Source organism: Palaemon carinicauda, chromosome 12 (genome assembly GCF_036898095.1).
Source record: "Palaemon carinicauda isolate YSFRI2023 chromosome 12, ASM3689809v2, whole genome shotgun sequence".
NCBI lineage: Eukaryota > Metazoa > Arthropoda > Malacostraca > Decapoda > Palaemonidae > Palaemon > Palaemon carinicauda.
In genome coordinates, this window is record NC_090736.1 from 51,473,386 (window position 1) to 51,499,794 (window position 26,409).

The following is a 26,409-nucleotide window of genomic DNA, read 5'->3' on the forward strand; positions in this document are numbered from 1 at the left end:
TCATTTGATTGCATCCTATTAGTGAATACGAATTATTCATAAAATCATTGTCATTTGATTGCATCCTATTACTGAGTAACAGTCATTCATAAAATCATTGTCATTTGATTGTATCCTTTACTGAGTAAGAGTCATTCATAAAATTGTCATTTGATTGCATCCTATTACTGAATATGAGTTATTCATAAAATCATCGTCATTTGATTTCCTCCTATTAATGAGTAAGAGTCATTCATAAAATCATTGTTATTTCATTGTGTCCTATTACTGAGTAAGAGTCATTCATAAAATCTTTGTCATTTGATTGCATCCTATTACTGAATACGAAATAGTCATAAAATCATTGTCATTTGATTGCATCCTATTACTGAGTAAAAGTCATTCATAAAACCATTATCATTTGATTGCATTCTATTACTGAGTAAGAGTCATTCATAAAATCATTGTCATTCGATTGCATCCTATTACTGATTACGAGTTATTCATAAAATCATTGTCATTTGATTGCATCCTACTACTGAGTAAGAGTCATTCATAAAATTATTATCATTCGATTGCATCCCATTGCTGAGTAAGAGTCATTCATAAAATCATTGTCATTTGATTGCATTGTACTACTGAGAGAAATTCATTCATAAAATCATTGTCATTTGATTGTGTCCTATTATTGAGTAAGAGTCCATAAAATTATTGTCATTCGATTGTGTCCTATTACTGAGTAACATTCATTCATAAAAACAATGTCATTTGATCGCATCCTATTACTGAGTAACAGTCATTCATAAAATCATTGTCATTTGATTGCATCCTACTACTGAGAAAGGGTTATTCATAAAATCAACGTCATTTGATCGCATCCTATTACTGAATAAGAGTCATTCATAAAATCATTGTCATTTGATTGCATCCTATTACTAAGTAAGAGTCATTCATAAAATCACTGTCATTTGATTGCATCCTATTACTGAGTAAGAGTCATTCATAAAATCATCGTCATTTGATTGCATCCTATTACTGAGTAAGAGTCATTCATAAAATCATATTCATTTGATTGCATCCTATTACTAAGTAAGAGTCATTCATAAAATCACTGTCATTTGATTGCATCCTATTACTGAGTAAGAGTCATTCATAAAATCACTGCATTTCATTGCATCCTTTTACTGAGTGAGAGTCATTCATAAAATCATTGTCCTTTGATTGCATCATTTTACTGAGTAAGAGTCATTCATAAAATCATTGTCATTTAATTGTATCCTATTAATGAGTAGGAGTCATTCATAAAAACATTGTCCTTTGATTGCATTCTATTACTGAATAAGTCATTCAAAAAATTATTGTCTTTTGATTGCATCCTATTACTGAATAAGAGTTATTCATAAAATCATTGTCATTTGATTGCATCCTATTACTGAGTAAGAGTCATTCATAAAATCCTTGCCAACTGATTGCAACGTTTTACTGAATAGGAGTTATTCATAAAATCACTGTCATTTGATTACATCCTATTACTGAGTAACAGTCATTCATCAAATCATTGTCATTTGATTGCATCATATTACTGAGTAAGAGTCATTCATGAAATCATTGTCATTTGATTGCATCCTATCATTGAATACGATTTATTCACAAAATCACTTTTATTTGATTGCATACTATTACTGAGTAACAGTCATTCATAAAATCATTGTCATTTGATTGCATCCTATTACTGAGTAAGAGTCATTCATAATATCATTGTCATTTGATTGCTTTTTACTACTAAGTAACAGTCATTCATCAAATAATTTTCATTTGATTGCATCCTATTACTGAATACGAGTCATTTTAAAATTATTGCCAAATGATTGCATCCTATTCCTGAGTAAGAGTCATTCATAAAATCATTGTCATTTGATTGCATCCTACTACTAAGTAAGAGGCATTCATAAAATTATTATCATTTGATTGCGTCCCATTGCTGAGTAAGAGTCATTCATAAAATCATTGTCATTTGATTTTGTCTTATTACTGAGTAAGAGTCATTCATAAAATTATTGTCATTTGATTGCATCATAATACTGAGTAACAGTCATTCATAAAATCATTGTTCGTTTATTACATCCTATTATTGAGTAAGAGTCATTCATAAAATCATTGTCATTTGATTGCATCCTATTATTGAGTATGTCAGTCATAGAATCATTGTCATTTGATTGCATCATATTACTGAGTAAGTGTCATTCATAAAATCATTGTCAACTGATTGCCTCCTATTACTGAATAAGAGTTATTCATAATAACTTTGTCATTTGATTGTTATTCATATAATTATTGTCATTTGATTGTGTCCTATTACTGAGTAAGATTCATTCATAAAATCATTGTCAACTAATTTTCTCCTATTAGCGAGTAAGAGTCATTCATAAAATCATTGTCAACGGATTGTGTCTTATTACTGAATATGAGTTGTTCATAAAATCATTATCATTTGATTGCATCCTATTACTGAGTATGAGTCATTCATAGAATCATTGTCATTTGATTGTGTACTATTACTGAGTAAGAGTCTTTCATAAAATCATTGTCATTTGATTGCATCCTATTACTGAGTAAGAGTCATTCATAAAATCATTGTCATTTGATTGCATCCTATTACTGCGTAAGTGTCATTCATAAAATCATTGTCATTTGATTGCATCCTATTACTGAATAAGTGTCTTTCATGAAATCATCATTTGATAGCTCCCTATTACTGAATAAGAGACTCTCATTTGACGTGCTGAGAGAAGATTGTGACTCAAAGACAGGAGGAAAGCAACTGAGTAACCTTATTACAGAACACGCTCCTTTATATACAAAAACTCAATGCAACAGGAAATTTCCTGTTCAAGCCGACACCGTGTTGGTTAACAGTTAACGGTGAAAAAACAGGTTCATTTTAGTGCGAGGGACAAGTGAAGATGCAAGCATAATATATACACAAAATAAAATATAGTTACTATGTACGATCGTATGACACACGGTTGGTACCTTCATAAAATTTTCGTCATTTGAATGCATCCTACTACCGAATAAGTGTCATAAAATCATTGCTGTTTGACATAATGCTGAATTTTATTAAATTTTTGAAATATTACAAGTTCTCATACTGTAAGAAAACAGATGAAATACAGATGCTCAGGGGTCATTTGACTATAAACACAAAGAAACCACACCCAGCTTTGTTTTTTTTTTTTTTTTTTTTTTTTTTTTTTTGATGGATATCAGCTGCTACTGATACCCAATCATAGCTATGTCAAACTGCTGCGAATGGGAGACGGAAATGATATTTGGACGTAATTTGTGACGAATATGGTATCTTGATATGTGGGAGGTGGAAGTTTACCCATAAAGGATTCTTATATCTCCATTAAGAATAATCTGTTGACATTATTTGCAGGAATTATAAAGTACATAAATGGAAGTTTGTTTACTCTGCCAAATGGTGGAGATATATGTTCCTCTTATCCAAGGTGGGGTGCCAGGCTTTTTTTCACTAGTTACCCTTCATAATTGAATGTATTTCTTTGTTTCTTTTATATCTAAAATATTTCCGTTCTGAATGTTTTAATTGAAATTTCAACCATCAGAAGTTGTCACAGAAAAGGAGTATCTATCGAGGAGTATGTTCCCCTTTATATTTGCTACATATAAGTGGAGCAAAAAGACGAAAGATGCCTAGAAAAATGGCTACCGAATTGAAGGAGAGGGAAGCAATAGAGAGAGAAAGAATTGTATTGACGACTCTGACTGTTTGTAGCGTTTGTCATAGATAAAGAGATGGAATGAATCACAATGGTAGGTGAAAATGGTGCGTTAATTTAGACTATTAATTGGAAGATGGGGTGATATAGAAATGAATTCTTACAAGATATTTTAGAAGGGGAGATAAAGTTTGTTTTTACACAAATCATACATCAATAAAGTTAAAATATGAATATGTCAATGACAGTTTCTTGATTTTGTGTATCTGTTTGTCTAGTTTAATGCTCTTCTCTCCAGCCTGATGTCCTATCTATCAAGATTTTGAATTGATTTGAATTGCAATTAAAAGCAAAGAATCAACATTTTATTTTCTTTGAGAAAAAAAATTTGTAAATAAACGTTTTTTTCCCCATTTCAATATTTTGAATGAATTTGATGTGTCATTTAAACTAAAGAAGCAGTGTTTAATTTTCTTTGAGAAGGAGGACACTCCAGAATCAAACCATTGCACACTGTTCTGTCTAATTTATCTTCTTGTTTTTCAAAAGTATTTATAGTTTATATAAGAATTATTTATTTTAAGGTTTTTACTGTTCTTAAAATATTTGAATTTTCCTTTTTTCCTTTCCTCACTGGGCTATTTTTCATGTTGGGGCCCCTGGGCTTATAGCATTCTGCTTTTCCAACTAGGGTTGTAGCTTAGCAATTAATAATGATAATAATAATAATAATCTGTCTACACTCATGTGTGTACTTTTAATGCTTGTTTTGAAAAAAAAAAAAAAAAAAAACATTATTCGAGAAGGATTCATATTATCTTTCTCTCTTATAGAAGAAAATGTTTGGTTTCCAAGAGACTAATTCCTTCGCTGCACCCTTCCTTCCACGTCTCCTGAAATATGACATGACTCCGGATGAACCCGGTAAGATATTTAAAAGTTTGTTTATGAGATTTTTAATGGGACAAGCTAAGTGTGTCTTTACCTAAATCAGAGGATATTGGCTTCGGCGATAGATGAGGTTGGGGACGAAAAGATATGCAAGGAATATGGGGGATATTAAGGAGGTGGAAGACGAAGGGAGAGAGTCGAAGATTGAAGTTGAGAGAAAAAAGAAGCGAGAGTGATGCAAGGAAAATTGCTATCATTTAGCGATATCCTTAGTATGACAAGGTAAATTATTTTATTTTTTAGCATCCGTGAACAACTTTTATATTTCATTACCACCATTTTATGATTGCCCTTTTCTGGGTACTGCTTTTAATTACACGCTTACTCAACTAGAGACACGAAACGAGTCCGGTTAAATTCCAGTTTTCATCTTTCATGAAATGTCTCCAGATTGATTTTATGAAAGACAACAATCTTATACAGCAAAGAATATTTGGGAGTCGTTACAGTTAATTTGACAGTAATATTAATTTTGGACCAGGAGAAACATATTAGATTCTGATCTACATCTACAAAGTCGAAGTTCAATTAATTTATAGTTTTTCTTTAGAGGACAAAATGAAAAGAGGTTATATTGAAGAAGGTACGTGCGACAATCATTTCACATTCGTCAGGTAATCAATAACTATTCTAAAGTTGAAATGCTAGCGAAGTGACTTGCACTGCGTGAACCGTAGTTATAACCTTGCTCAGGACTAACAGATTACATTGAAATTTATTGAGTGTTTACAACATTCTCATTCAAAAAAAAAAAAAAAAAAAAAAAAAAAGTTAAGGCAGTCTCTTTGTAACATTCATTTATATGAATTGTTATTTACCTATTGACAAAGAGCCAAGAAGTTAAAGAAATCAATTGTAAAATACTTAATACACACTTAAGTGAAAAATCGAACATATAGGCGTTCCTTCAATGAAAAAAAAACTTCAAAAGCAGATTCCTGTACTGGATTATTGCAATCCTTACGATGCATTCTATTGAATGATTGTGCCTTTTCCATGACCAAGATCAATGTTAAACTTGAAATTAAGGATGTATTGAACTGTAGTTTAATAAAAGGAATTCTGTCAGCTTATTATTATCATTATTACAAGCCAAGATACAACCCTTTTTGGAAAAAAACAGTCTTCTATAAGCCTTAAGACGGCTCCAAAAGGGATAACAGCCCAGTGAGGAAAGGAAATACGAGAACAGATAGAATATTATGCTTGAGTGTACCCGCAAACAGGAGAACTATAACCTAATTTCGAGAGTATGCAAATCAGAAAAGTTTGGGAAGCTACATTTACTTAAAGATGAGAAATGTTTTTCTTTACGAACCATAATTTATCAAATACTAGTAGCCTTTAAATGCAGGAAGTTAATTAAAGTTTAAAATATGTTTCATCATGTGAATCTATTATTATGTGGTATGTATTATTTATCATATATCATTTATTATATATCATTTACCTTTTATTATTATTATTATTATTATTATTATTATTACTAGCCAACCGAAAACACTGGTTGGAAAACCAAAATGATACAATAGCAGGGAAAGCAGCCCAGCAAGGAAAGATAAATAACGGAATAGCAAATAAAATATATACTGTTAAGATACCGATAAAGGTAATGTACACTTAGAGAGTGTCGTTCTTTTCGCAAATTTCGTTTTAATATGAATGAATCAATAGTTAAAATTACTCTTCTGGTTACGGTTCTTCCCCCTTGCCTGCACAGACACTGAATAGTCTGGCCTATTCTTTACAGATTCTCCTCTGTCCTCATACACGTGACAACACTGAGATTACCAAACATTTCTTATTCTCCCAAGGGGGTTAACTACCACACTGTAGTTGTTCAGTGGCTACTTTCCTATTTGTAAGGGTAGAAGAGACTCTTTAGCTATGGTAAGCAGGTCTTCTAGAAGAAGGATACTCCAAAATCAAACCATTGTTCTCTAGTCTTGGGTAGTGTCATAGATTCTGTACCATGGTCTTCCACTGTCTTGGTTTAAAGTTCTCTCGCTTGAGGGTACACTGGGGCACACTGTTCTATCTAGTGTCTCTTTCTCTTTTGTTAAAGTTTTTATAGTTTATAACGGAAATATTTATTTCAATGTTTTTATTGTTCTTAAAATATTTTATTTTGCCTTGTTTCCTTTCCTCCCTGGGCTATTTTCCCTGTTGGGGCCCCTGGGCTTATAGCATCCTGCTTTTACAACTAGGGTTTTAGGTTAGCATTTGATAATGATAACAATAATAATACTAATAATAATAATAATAATAATAATAGTATTAGTAAATGCATCATACCTTCGGAAAAATACTTCGAAGTAAATACATTGGTTTTTGTCTCTGAGTATTCAAGACTGAAAATGGGTTTTAACTTGTTCCTTGGTTTTTATAAAGTGATGACCAATTCTCAAATCAAAAGAAGGAACAGTTAGAATAAAATAAATATTTTGTAAGCATCTCTTGTGCTTATAATCAGTCACTACCCCCCCCCTCTCTCTCTCTCTCTTTCTCTCTCTCTCTCTCTCTCTCTCTCTCTCTCTCCCCTTTTTTCTAGCCACAAACGACCGAGAGAGACAGATTCAGTTAATGTAAGTATCGCTCACCTCGTGAACATCAACCCAAGAAGAAATTAACTTCGTTTGCTTTTACTAGCGGTAGTTTAAGTGTGTCCTGATATTTATGCAGTCGTTCCAAATGTGGTCAATTTGTGACATTTGTTGGCGATTAATTTACCAAAAGCTAGGACATAAATTTTGTCTATTTCCGTCTCTAACTTGAGGTCATATATTCATCTTTAATTTTTTGGTTATAAATAAAACGTTATGGCAAAGTTTGTAATAGTTTTTCAATATATGAAATATAAAGGAATTTTAAATATTTATAAATGGCATTTTTTTCAAACCACTGACATTTCGATACTTATTCTGTAAAATTAAATAAGTTTTTCTTGTATCTCATATATTAAAGTTAATTGTTATCAAGGTTTTATTTTATTGAACTTCCCATAAATACTAAGAATCCCCATGCATGAAATATGTCAGGAAAGATGAAAGATATGAAATAACAGGATTTCTTTACAAAACTTTCAACAAATTTTTACTTTGTCGATATGTTAATCTAACATGATATGAATTGTGATGTTCCTCAAATACTATAAAACACTAATGATTTTAAAAAAATAATTAGTCAGTCGCTTGGGATTGAGGCCTATATCTATAGAAGAAAAAAGAACGTTCCCATATTAAGGTCAAAATATATTTCACTGCATATATCACTAGATTTAGAATATATTTACCAGAAGCTTTTTTTCATCACAAGATAATCTATAAAAAATCTGATATGGTTATTTTCATATATATATATATATATATATATATATATATATATATATATATATATATATATATATATATATATATATATATATATATATGTACACACACACACACACATATATATATATATATATATATATATATATATATATATATATATATATATATATATATACATACATATATATATATATATATATATATATATATATATATATATATATATATATATATATATATATATATATATATATGTACATATATATATATATATATATATATATATATATATATATATATATATATATATATATATATATATATATATATATATATATATATTTATATGTAGACGTATATATATATATATATATATATATATATATATATATATATATATATATATATATATATATATATATATATGTATATATATATATATATATATATATATATATATATATATATATATATATATATATATATATATATATATATATATATATATATATATATATATTCAAACATGTCAGTAAAATTAATTAAATGGATATAGGGAGACTAATGTTCATCTGGTCTGAAATTCCCCAACGGGGCATTGCCAGATAAAATTTTCCCGAACCCTGGAATAGGATTCACCCCAATCCGGCTTTTTCTATCTGTTTTTCCTTTAGTTAAAAGGGAAGGAAACCTTGGAACAAGACAATAATTCAAAAGAAAAACTCTCTTGTGTAAATACTTTTCTACATTTCATTTATCTTACTAAGACTGTGTTATATTTTCTATTTAAACTGACTCCAAAATTATATGTAATGATATACTATAGTCTATTCTTTTTTCAGCTGTGCATATTTGCACTGACTCACAGGTGTGTCCTTTTAGCTCGGAAAGGTTCCTGATACCTGATTGGTCGGAAGTATTTTTGTCCGAACACCCTTATTGTTCTCAAATAATCACCAAGTAATGTGAATCGAAACTTATTTATTAACCTATATTTCTCCATCAGATATATGTTTTGTCAATGAACAACGTGAAAGAATAAATATATTATAAAGAATCGTCATGGTAAGTCTAAATTTAATAACACAATCCACCGAAGTCAACGTCAGCAGCTTATTTTTGGATGCTCGCTTTTTAATTTTGTAATTTTTCACATAATTTAACACAAATTGGGATAAATTACACTCAGTATAAGTTAAACATGTTATTATAAACTTTCTTTGAATACCAGAATTTACCAAAAACATGAAATGAATAAAATCCGATATTTGTGAAAACTTAGGGGGAGGTAAAAGAACAGTCTGCAGCGGCCTGGCGGGAAAACAATCCCTTGTGGCTGTCATAGACAAAGTTTTTATTTCGTAATATAGTTCGACCTATTCCTTTCAGTTTAAATAGTCTTGAATTGTCTCTCTTCGTATTATTTTGCTTATTATTTTCCCACATTCCTGCTCCTCACCTAATATCTATCTATTTTCCCCGATATCCCTTCTTTCATATATGGGATGTCAGCACTACGATTCCTTATGTTTTGTACCTTACGTCAGTAAGAATGTAAATGATAATAACAACATAAATTTTATGCTGTGTAGCAAGTATAGCCTATTCTGTAAACCTGTTCAGTAGCTCACATTATATCAAATGAAATTAAGCATAGTATTTTTTTCAATTCCCGCCTCTACACTATTTTAATGAGACTAGCACGCGCTTCGCTTCAAGGCAACACTTTCCCCAGAGGATAAGAAATAAGGAATCGTAGTGCGGATATCCTGAAAGAAGGGATATCGGGGAAAATAGATAGATATTAGGTGAGAGACAATGCAAGACTATTTAAACTGAAAGGAATAGGCCGAACTATATTACGAAATAAAAACTTGGTCTATGACAGTGTGAAGGGGTTGTTTTTCCGCCAGGCTGCTGCAGGCTGTTCTTTTACCTCCCAACAAGTTTTCACAAATATCGAGTTTTATTCATTCCATGTTTTTGGTAAATTCTGGTATTCAAAGAAAGTTTATAATAACATGTTTAACTTATACTGAGTGTAATTTATCCTAATTTGTGCTAAAATATGTGAAAAATTACAAAATTGCAAAGCGTACATCCGAAAATATGCTGCTGTCGTTGACTTCGACGGATTGTGTTATTAAATTTAGACTTACCATGACTATACTTTATGATATATTTTTTGGGCTCAAGCCATGTCGTCCTGATGGAGGGTTCCTTCAGTAGCTTTCTTTGGGTATATATGACTACCATAAATATTCCCAGAGAATTAAACTAAAGGTTTCACAGAATTCTTGCTTCTGGTGCGAGTACCCTAAAGGTTTCCCTCTAGGATATCGTATATCAACAGGGGGCGCATGCATTAACACACCACATGGCTATCTGCACCCCACCTAGCGTTTACGCTTCGAGGGTGAAAGGTGGCGAGGTAATTGAGGAGCCGTTCCAAAGTTACCCTTCCTTCGTTACTGTTACGGTACTCGCAACGTAAACAAACCGTCCCTCATACTGTGTGACGTCATGTCCGTCCTCATTCCTTGTCTGGTAGCTTCCAACATCGTTTGTTTGTTCCCAGTGATCATCGTTTATCTTATGCATCCTTCGCCATATCTCAACCTTCTGACTCGCCTTCTGGAAAGTTGAGTACTAGGTTCTTGTATTGTTTAAATAAGCTCTGGCCGTAAAGTAACAATTTTTTACGCTAAAATCTTGTGATTTTTGGCGGAGCTGTGCCTTGTCCGGAGGGACCATTTTATGACGCCGCTGTTCGCCTCGCGTGCTTTATTTAGTTAGCCAGAACAGCCTTCCCGGCCCTATAACTAATTAAATATCATTAGTTATTTAGTCTTCATTGCTAGGAATTAGTTATATTATGCCGATGGTATTCTTCGGCGCTGTTAGTAGCCGACCCCATACTAGACTTTTAGCCTAGCCCAGGCCGCAGCCTAGTGTTCATGTTTACTTCTGCATGATATAATAAGTGTTCCTAGTGTTAACGAAGATATAGGCATTTTTAAACATATACAAGATTCAGTGTTGCACATATCTTTCGCCTTCTAGGGACCATACAGGGACCGTGCCTGGTCCATCCATATCACATCCCCTAACCCAACGTTGGGGCCCTTGTATGCTTCCTTATCTCCCCTGTTACCTTCGGGTAACCTCCCTCTGGGTAGCCTTGCTATATCTTAGCCCCTTACCCGGAATAATTTTCAGATAGGTTAGGCTAGATCGTTCTTCCCTACCGTAGTATATGGGGGGACATCAGACAGAACCCGAGAGTACCTATCGTTCATCCCAGTCCACCTTTAGGGAACGCATTTCCCTTTAAGTATCGACTGAGACTGAAAGTGGAAGGGCCCTGCTCTTCCCCCTAGACTGCTCTTGGTTGGGACACGTCCCTTCCTCCTGTGGCCTAGCGATATGTCTTCACAGCCCTCCCTAATCTAGGAGAAGCTCTCCTGGTTTAGGTTAGGCTTTGGGGGATTCTGTTTTATTATAGTTTAGGACAGTACACCAGTGCTGTTTCTACTCTGAGGTAGCCTACCCTAGGGTTGGAGAGCGTTTCTCTCCTACCTGGGTAGTATAGCATCTAACAGATTCCTCCACTCCTTGGGAGCTTTAAAGTTGCGACCCTTTTAGCTCCCTCGGACCCCTACCTCCGATTTATCCTTTTGTGTCGGCTTGACTTCATACCCCTGTCCGCTGTCCTACAATTCTTCCCATGGGGAGAGTTGTAGGTTAAGCTGTGCTCTCCTGCTTGGCTGGCCGCTCTGCTACACTTCCCCCTAATAGTCGAACTATAGTATAGTGTTGGTAGCCGGCCTGCCGGCGAAAGATCACCCTCTCCTCCCTTTTTGAGTGTCCTCTGATCCTCCCTTGGATTACCATAGGCATCCAGCCGTCTGCCGGCTCCCTGCCACCAGATGATAGGCATATCCCCTCCTATCATGAGAGCACTCCTTCCGGAGGGAAGCCAGTCGGGTATCGGACATTACCCTTCCCCACTCCCTCCTTATCTTTCTTCTATCATGGTGCCGGTCCACTGCCTCCCCCGCCTGCCGGCGCTAGCCGCCGGCACCCCAGGTGACCTTCCTACTTCATAGGATGTTCCTATCTGAGGATTACCTAGGTGACAACCTGCCGGCTGCGGGGGGCCGCTGCCCCTTGCCGCCACTGCCGCCGACATCTCAGACAACCTTCCATCTTATGTACCCAGCTAGGTTCACCAACGGCAACAGACTGCCGGCTGCTGAAGGCCCCCGCCCTACCAGCGACGCTGCTGAAGGCCCCCGCCCTACCAGCGACACTGCTGAAGGCCCCCGCCCTACCAGCGACCTGCCGCTGTGCTGGCGGTCGCCTTTATAGGTGTCTTCTACCTCTCTTCTGATCAGTGTGTAGCCTTAGATGGATACATCCCGTCGGACCGGCCTCTGGCTTGCTGCCGGCTTGCCGGCGACTCTCCTGCGGCTTCCATGGACAAGCACCTCTCACCCCGGCTGCCGGCCCCGTGACGGCAGTCGGCCTATACAGCCATATAGCCAGACTGATCTTCTTTGGTATTTCATACCTTAAAGACAGTGGCTGGGGTGTATGATTGTACAGTACAATGTTTCCAGTATTCTCTGTGCTTCTGAGTGTAGTCTCTTGCTAGGACCTACCCAAATATAAGGGGGTTTTACTCTATTTTCCCCCTCTTTTCTCTAGGTTCTGAACGATTTCAGACTCTCTCCACTCTGTAGACAATTCCTTTATAAGGAAGCCTAAGTTTGGCTCCCCCATAGGGATACCATTCCCTCCCTTAGAACCTCAGGTCCTAAGGAATTGTCGGCAGAAAAGGTCATGGTAACTGGCTGGACGGGACTCACAAGTATGTGTCTTCCTACTTCCCTTCTAGCTCACCTATCCTGAGCTCACATAAAACACCATGCTACAGATTAGTGAATCTTAATTTTAAGAGTAATGTAAGCCATAACTCTGTTTTCCATGTACTCGTGTTCTCTTTCTTTTACAGGAGAACCTGAAGTGTGAGAGCTCATTCTGCAGAGTTCGCCGCCCGGACTTCTACGGGCATAAGGCGTGCCGGACCCACGCCCCCTGTGCAGCAAAAAAGGGAAACCTTAAATATTGGGATCCACAGTCCTGCTCAACCTGCAAAGGCCTCCTTGATGAGGTGTTCAACAACCCTCCGTCCGCTGAGGCCAGGGACAATGCTCGAGAGAAACTGCGCAAGTGGGTGCGCGGTTTCCAGAAGAACGCCGGTTTCCAGAAGAACGCCACCGGGCCGTATCTTCCCAATGAGAAGATGAGGGCCATGCTTTTCCAAAAAGCGTCAGCACATTCTGTGGTTCTCCAGGATCAGATCCCCTTGGTTCAACTGACTGTTGAGCCCGACTTCGATACCATGCTTAGCAAGTGTAGTCTGGACGAGGTGGAGAAGATGTCGGACGTGTCCGACAACACCGAGAGGACCCTCATGGGTGAGGATCCGGAGGAAGAAGAGGATCAGGTCGAGTACCCTGATTCGAAGGGCGAGGTCGCCCCACCACCTCCGGCAGCCCCTGTAGTTGTCGAGGAGCCAGTTCCCTCCAACTCCACCGCCACCGAAGATGCCATCCGGGTATTGGTGGCACTGATGGACGAGAAGCTCAATAAGCATTCAGCGGAGCCCACAAGTCGTTTTATGGGATGGAAGCAACCGAAGAAGATGTCGGTTAAGGACCTTCCCTCCTGCTCGGAGTCTAAACCCTGGAGGTACGCCGAGCATATGCCAATTACGATGGGAAAAATCTTTATCAACGACAAGTTAGGGTCCATCCTTTTAGAAGAAGTGGAATTCTTCCCTAACTTTGAGGCTTACACGGACTGTTACGTCCGACTCAGGTCCGAACCGGCCTCCAAGGAGGAGACTGAACCCAAAGAGGTGATCGTGTTTGATCACTCAAAAGCCCAAGCCATGCTGGCAGAGTGCCTTAAGAGTCACGGTTTTACCAACTCTAAAATGCCGGCATTGAGTAAGAAGCACCCGTCCTTTCTTGCTCCCTCTTCTGCGACCTTTCCCTTCGTAGAAAAGGCCTTCCATGCAGTCATGAAGGCGGTGGAGGAAGGAAAGCCCTGCCCTACCCTGGAGGAGTGTAGGCCTCTCTCCCTCGCCCTTCCCCCCGACGACAGATACTGGAAAGACATCCAGTTTACTTTTACGGACCAGAAACTGGACCCTGACACGACCACCTTCTCTGTCGGGAACAGGAGACCAAGGAGAGACTAGCTGCCTCCCTGTCTCATCAAATTCAGTTTGAGGTCATGGCCGGGGACGTTAGAGTCCCAGATCTGTATATGGTTCTCGCAAAGACCCACCTAGTGACTGTGATGAAGGACTTTTACAGCTTCATCAGGACCCGGAGAGCCTGCAGAGAATTCGTGTTTGCCAACTCGGCAGTAAAACACGAACCCCGGAAGCTAATCTCCTCCAACATCTGGGACAAGCATCTCTTCCCATCTGCACTGGTGAAAGAGATCATGGACAAAGCCGCTTCTGAGAACCGGAACCTTCTCAATAAGTGGGGCATGTCCCACAAGAGGGAATCCTCTCAGGAAATAGGCCCTCAGCCTAAGAGGAAATCCTCCAAAACTAAACCCCAGCAGCGTCAACAAAAACGCCAGTTTCCAGCTCCCGCTACTCCCCAAGTGGTCTCGCAGCCGCAACAGACCTTTCAGTTGGTCCCCCAACCGGTGGTGTCGCAATCACCAGTCTTCACCCCTGCCTACGAACGACAGTCCACTACCTTTCGTCCCAGAGGTAGAGGCTCCGGCAGAGACTCCTCTCGCCATCCCTCCAGGGGCAGAGGAGGAAGGGGAGCTAGCGACCGAGGTGGCAAACCCTCGGGAAACCAGAAGCAATGAAGTGCTTCCGGTGGGAGGAAGACTCCGCCACTTTCAGGATCGCTGGACCTTCAATCCTTGGGCACACAGCATCATCAAGAGGGGACTGGGTTGGAGCTGGACACCAATTCCACCAATTCTTCCAGCCATCAACCCCCCTCTTGGAAGAAGATGTCCTAGAACTCTTGAACAAGAGGGTGATCAAGACGGTAAAGTCTACCAGGTTCCAGGGAAGACTGTTTTGAGTTCCCAAGAAAGACTCAGACAGACTCAGAGTCATTCTCGACTTGTCCACCCTCAACATGTTCATTGCGAACAACAAATTCAAGATGCTGAGTCTTCAACAAATAAGAGCCCTACTGCCTCACAAGGCCTACACAGTCTCAATAGACCTGGCGGATGCCTACTGGCACATCCCAATGAACTACCCCCGCTTCCTCTTACCTAGGATTCCGGCTCCAACGAAGAAGCTACGCCTTCAGAGCCATGCCCTTCGGGCTCAACGTGGCTCCGAGAATCTTCACCAAGCTAGCAGACACAATCGTCCACCAGCTACGCCTTCAAGGCGTCCAAGTGATGGCCTACCTTAACGACTGGTTGGTCTGGTCGACATCGCCAGAAGAATGTTTGAGAGCTTGCAGCAAAGTGACCCAGTTCCTGGAACATCTGGGTTTTAAAATAAACACCAAGTAGTCTCGCCTCGCTCCAGCTCAGAAGTTCCAATAGTTAGGAATCCATTGGGATGTTCAGTCACACCGCCTTTCCATCCCACTGAAGAAAAGGAAAGAAATAGCAAAGTCTGTCAGAAGACTTCTCAAATCCAAATGGATCTCAAGACGACAGCAGGAGCAAGTTCTCGGCTCACTACAGTTCGCCTCAGTGACAAACCCAGTGCTACGAGCACAGCTAAAGGATGCCTCAGGAGTCTGGAGACAAAACGCATCCGTCGCTCGAAGAGATCTCAAGAGACCCCTACCCAACAGGCTTCGCTCCCTTCTAAGCCGGTGGTCAGAAGCAAGGACCTTGAAAAGATCCATCCCTCTCCAACCTCCGCCTCCATCGCTCAACATCCATACGGACGCTTCTCTGGAGGGTTGGGGGTCATTCCCATCAACGGCAAGTTCAAGGAACATGGTCTCCGCAATTCAATACGTTTCACATAAACATCTTGGAGGCCATGGCGGTTCTTCTCACCCTGAAGAAATTATCCCCGCGTCCCTCGATACACATCCGTCTAACTCTGGACAGCTCGGTAGTAATCAGATGTCTCAATCGTCAGGGCTCGAGATCGCCCCACATAAATCATGTGCTATTACTAATCTTCTGCCTGGCAGACAGGAAAAAGTGGCACCTGTCTGCAGTTCACCTACAAGGATTCCGCAACGTGACGGCGGACGCTCTATCAAGGACAAGCCCCATAGAGTTGGAATGTTGGAATGGTCCCTAAACGCAAGATCATTCTCCTTCATATCTCGTTAAGTCCCGGAACTACAGATCGACCTCTTCACGACGAGTGTCAACAAGCAACTTCCTCGATATATGGCCCCTTACGAGGACCCCAAAGCGGAAGCAGTGGACGCCATGTCCCTGGACTGGAACAGATGGTCCAAGATTTATCTGTTCCCTACACCCAACCTTCTGCTGAAAGTCCTCCCCAAACTGAGAACCTTCAAAGGGACAGCAGTCCTAGTGGCTCCCAAGTGGCCCCGGAGCAACTGGTTCTCCCTAGTCCTGTAGCTACAGCCCAAGCTGATCCCCCTGCCGGGCCCTGTTCTCTCCCAACAGGTGCAGAAGTTGACTGTCTTTGCTTCATCAAAGAAAGTCAAGGACCTTCATCTCATGATTTTCTCTCCCTAGCCGTGAAGAAAAGGTTTGGGATCTCGAAGAAAAGTTTGGACTTCCTAGAGGAATACAAAACAAAGTCTACCAGAAGGCAATATGAATCATCCTGGAAGAAGTGGGTATCCTTCGTCAAGGCAAAAAACCCTACGAAAATCTCCATAGATTTTTGCATGACCTTCTTTATTCACCTTCATGGACAAGTCTTAGCAGAGATATACGATTTCCACCTGCAAATCGGCCTTGACTAGACCACTTGTGTACGCCTTCTAAATAGATTTATCCAGGGAAATCTTCAATAAACTCCCGAAGGCGTGTGCTAGACTCCGTCCAGCACCTCCACCAAGACCCATCACCTGATCCCTGGATAAGGTGCTCCATTTTGCCTCTAGCTTGGACACCGAATCTTGCCCTCTGAAAGACATGACTCAAAAAGTGATCTTCCTTTTTGCTCTCGCTTCGGGAGCCCGAGTCAGTGAAATAGTGGCATTATCAAGAGAAGAGGGCCAGATACAGTTCGCCGACACAGGGGTACTTACCCTCTTCCCTGACCCCACGTTTCTTGCTAAAAATTAACTTCCCACCGTAAGATGGAGACCTTGGAGAATCTGCCCCCTGAAGGAAGATGTCTCTATGCCCAGTGGAAAGTCTGAAGGTCTATCTTCAAGGAACTTCAGACTTTGGCGGAGGACAACTCTTTAAAGGAGAAACTTCGGGTAGTGACCTGTCACTAAAACAACTAAGAGCGAAAATCACCTACAGTTCTTTATTCGCAGAGCGGATCCTGACAGTACACCCGCAGGTCATGATCCTAGGAAAGTCGCCTCTTCCCTGAACTTTTTCCAAGGAATAGATTTTGAAAGCCTCCGATCCTTCACAGGCTGGAGGTCACCTAGAGTTTTCTTCAAACGCTATTCGAAGCAGGTGCACGAAGTTAAGAGATTCGTGGTGGCAGCAGGTAGCGTCATGAAACCGGCTGTTTAGTGCTGTATAGAACAGTGAGTTTTTTCAGACTTTAACTCAAACGGGGGACTGTGTTGACCCTAGTGCGATACATAGTGATTTCAAGGGACACTTAGTGTCACTAATAGACTGTTCTTCATCAAGGTGAAGTGACATAGATTCTTACACGTGTGCCACATGTTCTTGGATATGAAGTGTATAATGATTTTAAAAGACTGGCGTTCCTCAGGGAACTTGTGCTTAAAGGCAAAATATTTCCCTTTCAGATTCTACATCACTGTGTGGGCATGTTAATGCATGCGTCCCTTGTTGATATACGAATATCCTAGAGGGAAACCTTTCGGGTACTCGCACCAGAAGTTATAATTCTGTGAAACCTTTAGTTTAATTCTCTGGCAATATTTATGGTAGTCATATATACCTAAAGGAAGCTAATGAAGGAACCTTCCATCCGGACGACATGGGCATCTCACCCAAAAATATATTTTTTTGCTTCGCTCAAAATCCGTTTATTCTTTGACATTGTTTATTGACAAATAATATATCTGATGAAGGAATATAGGTTAATAAATAAGTTTTGATTCACATTACTTGGTAATTTATTCAAGAACAATGAAGGTGTTTGGACAAAAATACTTCCAACCAATCAGGTAGCAGGACCCTTTTCCGAGCTAAAAGGGCACCCCTGTGAGTCGGTGCAAATATGCAACAGCTAAAAGAAATAGACTGTAGTATTAAAATTATTCATTTGATTAATAAACAGTAGAAGTCATGTTTTTGTACAATGATACATACATTATATATATATATATATATATATATATATATATACTGTGTATACCTATTCTGAGTGGAGATAGCATAACATGAGGAAAGGTTTTGTGTATCGCCATCATCAGCAAAGAAGAATTAGTTAGGGACACCAATACTAGTTTGGTTTGCTGTGAGCGATCAGACAAAGTCTTTCCATTAACAATCCGAAGTGGACAGAATGGTGATGGAAATGACCAAATCCCCAGGCATGACTAAGGACACATCTGGGTCCTCGTCCTACAATGGACGAGAAACGGCTGCATTTGTAGTTGTATGTATGTATGTACGTATGCATGTATGTATGTATATATATATAATATATATATATATACATAAATATATATTTGTATAATGTGTTTTGTCTATGTACATGCTGTATATTACACACAAACACACACAAACATATATATATATATATATATATATATATATATTACTGAATGCCAACCGTAAATTGAATTTAATATCAAATACGGAATGTTCTTTGTAACTATGACTGTCTCTTACCCTAGCAAGGATTCGAACCTACGCCTCTGAGTCGAAACAATTCCAAACTACCGACTTTACACATGGGCGATCAGGAGAGATAAAGTTCATTCGTCTCTGCTGTACAAATTCAGGAATCAGAATCAATGAATCAAGAACAAGGAATCTAGACTCGAAATCAAACCATTGCTGAGTTCTAATGTGGAGTTAATTATGATAGCTTTTATTAATAACACTCGTAAATTTTTATAATATACAAATATTACCCTCGAATGGAAATTAATATCGTATTTAACTTTGGGAATATATATGATATTTAAATTCTTTCCATGATGTGTGCCTTCTGACAGTAAACTGTAGTGTTTTTATATATAAGTATTAATTTGTTTGTTAGTTATATATATATATATATATATATGTATATATACATATATATATATATATATATATATGGTTACATTTTTCACACTTTTACACTTTTATATATATATATATATATATATATGGTTACATTGTTCACACTTTACACACACACACACATATATATATATTATATATACATACATACATACTATATATATATATATACATATGTATATGTAATATAAAAGTATGTGAGGGTGAACAATAATATATATATATATATATATATATACATATGTATATGTAATATAAAAGTATGTGAGTGTGAACAATAATATATATATATATATATATATATGTATATATATATATATATATATGCAGTATATATATATGCAATATATATATATATATATATATATATGCAGTATATATATATATATATATATATAGATAGATAGATAGATAGATAGATAGATAGATAGATAGATAGTTAGATAGTTAGATATATAGATAGATATATGTATATGAAATATATGATTGTGAGTGTGAGCAATAATATATATATATATATATATATATAGAGAGAGAGAGAGAGAGAGAGAGAGAGAGAGAGAGAGAGAGAGAACACATATGTGTGCTTCAGAGCATGTGAATTTTTTTTCTGACGATAAGATATTTTCTCATATAATTCAAATGATTAATACCTCAATTACCTCAATGTAATTTAGTTTTTTTCTATGTACCTCTTTTTATAAGCTCTTGAACTAACCTACACGTGCTTTTATAAACCCTATAAACATCCTATGCCTTCTATTCTTACCCACGTAACAACCGGTACAATTTCTATAATCTTTGCAATAACCTACTTATTTCTTTTCATGAGCCTTGCAAACACTAATGATCAACTTCCATAAAAGTTGCATCAGCAATGCGCGTCTATAATCTGAGGTTTTTTCCTTTAATCGGCACAATACATAATAGAAGCACCAGTAGTAATAGTAGTAGTAGTAGTAGTACTACTACCGAGAGTACAGTAGTAGTAGTAGTAGTAGTAGCAGTAGTAGTGAGAGTAGAGTAGCAGGAGTAGTAATAGTATCTAAATGGTGGTCAACTAATTCATCGATAAGGAGATATCTCGTAATTTTCTATTTCAATTTACAGACAGAAGGAAATGGTGACCACCTAAACTTAATGAACTCAAAATAAGGATATATTAGAAATTTTTCTAATTTTTAGAGGAGCCTAATAATAAAATATTAATGATCCTTAACGAACTAAAAAATTTTATAACTATTATTTTTATAATTAATATAATTCAAAGTTTAATAGAGGAGAAATCGACCTCATAGAAGTTTTTAAAAGGAGAAATAAAGACAGAAAGCAAGAAAATCCCTCTCTTAGCCTTTCCTAAATTGAACCGTGGGAGAGAATCCTTCTTCTTCCTCTTCTTCCAGGAGTCCTCCAAGAGACAGGCTCGCCTTCGTTCATTTGTTAAATCTTGCAAACCGACTTGATTTCTTGAGGGGATTCTGAACTCCAGGGGGTGGGGGGGGGGGTGGATTATCTTAGAATTAACCAAGTCCATCTCTTTCTTCATTTGTAAAAGTGAACTGTGTTAGAGGTCTGTGATTATAAACTATTAAATAAAGTGGGAAAAGGATTGTGTAATAAAATTTCAAGTATACGTCTTTGTACCTCGCAGGACCCACTTTAGACGCCATCAACCATCTGGCTCCTAGCGAGACGTAGAAAGATGTTGCAAACACAGGTCCTTAAGAGTTCTCTTGCTTGAGGTTACACTTGGGCACATTAATCTATCTTATATCTCTTCCTCTTATTTTGTTAAAGTTTTTATAGTTTATATAGGAAATATTTATTTCAATACAACTGTTGTTAAAATATCTTATTTGTCCGTGTTTCCTTTCAATGAGTTTAAATATAAAAATCCCCATTTACTGAGATTTGTGGACTATGGAAAAGCCTTTGATAGTGTGCACCGGCCCAATTTTGTGGAGAGTCCTGCGTTATTATGGAATTCTTCTTAAATATGTAAATTTGATTAAGACTGTTCATGAGCATAGTAAGTGCAAAGTTAATGTTAATAGAGTCCTTATCTATTGAATTTCCAGTGAACAGCGGAATACTCCAAGGGAATGTGTTGTCACCTATGTTGTTATCCTTCTCAAGAATTTTGTAATGCGTAGAACAGTCCAAGATGGTAGAGAAAGATTGGACTGAATTGGTGATAGGAATTTAGCAGACGTAGAGTAGGCTGATGAAGCTGTCCTTCTTAGTAGAACACCGCAGGAATCGCAATGCTTGCTTACTAGAATGCATGAAAATATCACACAAGGTTGGGCTGAAGATAAATAGAAGAATGACAGAGAAGATGAGAACGGGAGTATGCAATGGAAGATGAAATATCATTGAAAGGAGAAAGGAATACTGAGGTAGATTAATTTAAGAATTTAGCAACAATTGGAGTTTAGTGAAAGACACAAAAAAAGGCAAATCAGACCATAACAAGGATAATTAAAATTTGGAAATCAAATAGCTTGAAATTACATATAAAAGGCATGCTACCTATCAGTTTAGTGAGATCTGTATGGACATGAGTGGTGGTATGGCAATGAAACACTCTCCAATAGATTTAGTAGATTTGAGAACAAAGCCCTCAGAAGAATTTGTGAGTTAAATGGTAGGACAGGGTTAGAAATAAAAACCAAGACAAATTACCCGAGTGCCATATGTGGATGAGAGCATGGTGAGGGGTAGATGGAGATGATTTGGGTATGCTCTTCGTATTCCCCAAGAGAGATTAGTTCACCAAACGTTTAAACTGTGTTCCTACATGACACTTGAAGAGTTGGAAAAACTCGGGCCTACATGACTGAGGGCTATGATTAGAAATTTAACTAAGACCCTTTGCATCAATAGATGTAGGAGATGATAGTGATGATGCAATATATATACACCTACACACACACACACACACACACACACATATATATATATATATATATATATGCCTATATACTATATATCATTCATAATTTATGAATACAGAAATTAACAATGACTTATTTTAGAGGAATTCAAAGAAATATTTTTCGCTAGCGGGCCACTTTCAAAATCATAACGGATCACTTTAGGCCCACAGACATGATGTTGGATGGCTCTGATCTAAACCACCCATGCAAATGTTTGTCTCGAAAATGGTGCATCCGTAAAGGATAAGAATGACATGTAGTCATATGCAGAGGCTAATAATCTATTAAAGAGTGTACTTAAAAGCTAAAATATTTCAATCTCACAAGAAAGTGCCTTCAAGAAGTTAGTTTTCCTTCATTACGCAGCTTATGTGCCACATTCAAGTCAGGTAAGTTGCGCAAATTACCTTCGGGTAATCAACCAACCCATCAATAAAACTTCTGATAAGTCGGAATATAAAGGGAAAAAAAAACAACCCTGAGCCCAATCTCAGTCATGAAATCCTGACTTTTAAAGTTTAGATCGACTCTTCCACAACTGTGATTTGACTAAGCAAAGCTTGTCGGGCTAGAAGCACATGATGCATATTTTATCCAATCTCTCTAACTAGTCGTTTCAAGTGTGGAGCTTCCTAAACGGCAGCTTGTACATTTACCAAGGGTCTCATGACTAGCTTCATAGTACAGCCGGAGGGTAAAGACGTCTGACAGCTGTATAATGTAGCAGGTAATGTTGTGGTTAGCAAAAACAGAAACTGTTGGCAACACTGCCTTTAAAACAGAGTCACTCAGATTGTAAATACTTAATTACTGTATAGAAAAATAATTTTGGTTTCTAATCCAGACTTTGTAATATTAATAAAAATGCGCTTGATGAAGCTTAAAGTGACTTTTTACAGACAGCATTGCCACTAGATTAATCTATCGCTAAACAATGCGTTACCTGGTACAATGTACAGCTGTTAGATGTCTCCTCAGCTTCCTGTAAAATGTACTGGAGTTTACAAGGTCAACTGTACCACTCGCCAGGTAAGTCCTTAACACACTACTGTTGAGGTTAGATTTACGGTGATTTATAAGTAAATAGAGAACAGCTTCTTAATTAGTGATGAAAGCAGTATGTAATATATATATATATATATATATATATATATATCCATCCATCCATATACCAAGGCACTTCCCCCAATTATGGGGGGTAGCCGACACCAACAATGAAACAAAACAAAAAACGGGACCTCTACTCTCTATGTTCCTTCAGCCTAATCAGGGACTCAACCGAGTTTAGCTGGTACTTGCTAGGGTGCCACAGCCCAACCTCCCACATTTCCACCACAGATGAAGCTTCATAATGCTGACTCCCCTACTGCTGCTACCTCCGCGGTCATCTATGGCACCGGCAGAAGCAGCAGGGCCTACTGGAATTGCATCACAATCGCTCGCCATTCATTCCTATTTTCTAGCACGCTCTCTTGCCTCTCTCACATCTATCCTCCTATCACCCAGAGCTTTCTTCACACCATCCATCCACCCAAACCTTGGCCTTCCTCTTGTACTTCTCTCATCAACTCTTGCATTCATCACCTTCTTTAGCAGACAACCATTTTCCATTCTCTCAACATGGCCAAACCACCTCAACACATTCATATCCACTCTAGCCGCTAAATCATTTTCTTAAACCCGTTCTCTCCCTCACCACTTCATTCCTAACCCTATCTACTCGAGATACACCAGCCATACTCCTTAGACACTTCATCTCAAAACACATTCAATTTCTGTCTCTCCATCACTTTCATTCCCCACAACTCCGATCCATACATCACAGTTGGTACAATCACTTTTCTCATATAGAACTCTCTTTACATTCATGCCCAACCTTCTATTTTTACTACTCCCTTAACTGCCCCCAACACTTTGCAACCTTCATTCACTCTCTGACATACATCTGCTTCCACTCCACCATTTGCTGCAACAATAGACCCCAAGTACTTAAACTGATCCACCTCCTCAAGTAACTCTCCATTCAATATGACATTCAACCTTGCACCACCTTCCCTTCTCGTACATCTCATAACCTTACTCTTACCCACATTAACTCTCAATTTCCTTCTCTCACACACCTTTCCATATTCCTGTCACTAGTCGGTCAAGCTTCTCTTCTGTGTCTGCTACCAGTACAGTATCATCCGCAAACAACAACTGATTTACCTCCCATTCATGGTCATTCTCGCCTACCAGTTTTAATCCTCGTCCAAGCACTCGAGCATTCACCTCTCTCACCACTCCATCAACATACAAGTTAAACAACCACGGCGACATCACACATCCCTGTCTCAGGCCCACTCTCACCGGAAACCAATCACTCACTTCATTTCCTATTATAAAAACATGCTTTACTACCTTTGTAGAAACTTTTCACTGCTTGCAACAACCTTCCACCAAACTCCATATAACTCCATCACATTCCACATTGCTTCCCTATCAACTCTATCATATGCTTTCTCCAGATCCATAAAACGCAACATACACCTCCTTACCTTTTGCTAAATATTTCTCGCATATCTGCCTAACTGTAAAAATCTGATTCATACAACCCCTACCTCTTCTAAAACCACCCTGTACTTCCAAGATTGCATTCTCTGTTTTTATCCTTAATCCTATCAATCAATACTCTACCATACACTTTTCCAACTACACTCAACAAACTAATACCTCTTGAATGACAACACTCATGCACATCTCCCTTACCCTTATATATTGGTACAATACATGCACAAACCCAATCTACTGGTACCATTGATAACACAAAAACACATATTAAACAATCTCACCAACCATTCAAGTACAGTCACACCCCCTTCCTTCAACATCTGAGCTTTCACACCATCCATACCAGATGCTTTTTCCTACTCTCTTTTCATCTAGTGCTCTCCTCACTTCATCTATTGTAATCTCTCTCATTTTCATCTCCCATCACTGGCACCTCAACACCTGGAACAGCAATTATATCTGCCTCCCTATTATCCTCAACATTCAGCAAAACTTTCAAAAATATTCCGCCCAACTTTTCCTTGCCTCCTCTCCTTTTAACAACCTTCCATTTCCATCTTTCACTGTCTCTTCAATTCTTGCGCCAGCCTTCCTTACTCTCTTCACTTCATTCCAAAAACTTCTTCTTATTCTCTTCATATGACTGAACCAATCCCTGACCCCACCTCAGGTCAGCTGCCCTCTTTGCCTCACGTACCTTGCGCTTTACTTCCACATTTTTTCTCTCTATATTTTTTCATACTTCTCTATACTATTACTCTGCAGCCATTCTTCAAAAAGCCCTCTTTTTTCTCTTCCACTTTTACCTTCACTCCTTCATTCCACCATTCACTGCCCTTCCTCATGCTGCCTCCAACAACCTTCTTGCCACATACATCACTTGCAATCCCAACCAAATTTTCTTTTACTAACTTCCACTCCTCCTCTAAATTACCAGTTCTCTTACTCTCACCTCGTCATATTGCCATTTTTCAACCTTTCCTGACTTTTTACCCCCGGTTTTATTAGCTCTTCAATCCTCACTACCTCCCTACTCTATTCCCCCACTCTTTTTGCTACAAACTAATTTTTCTTCCACCAAAAAATGATCAGACATACCGTTAGCCATACCCCTAAACATGCGCACGTCTTTCAATCTTCCAAACATTCTTTTAGTTATCAATTATATAATTATAAATAAATATATATATATATATATATATATATATACATATATATATATATATATATATATATGTATATATATATTATATATATATATATATATATATATATTATAAATATATGCTCTTTGCACTCACCAAGATAGATTAGTTTGCCAAACATTTCAATTGAGCTCTACAAGGGACTAGAAGAATTGAAAGCTCAAGATAGAGACGACTAGCAAAAATCTAACAAAGGCCTTTTTGCGTCAATATGCGTGGGAAGAGATGATGATGACGATGATGATGATGAACATATATATATATATATATATATATATATACATATATATATATATATATATAT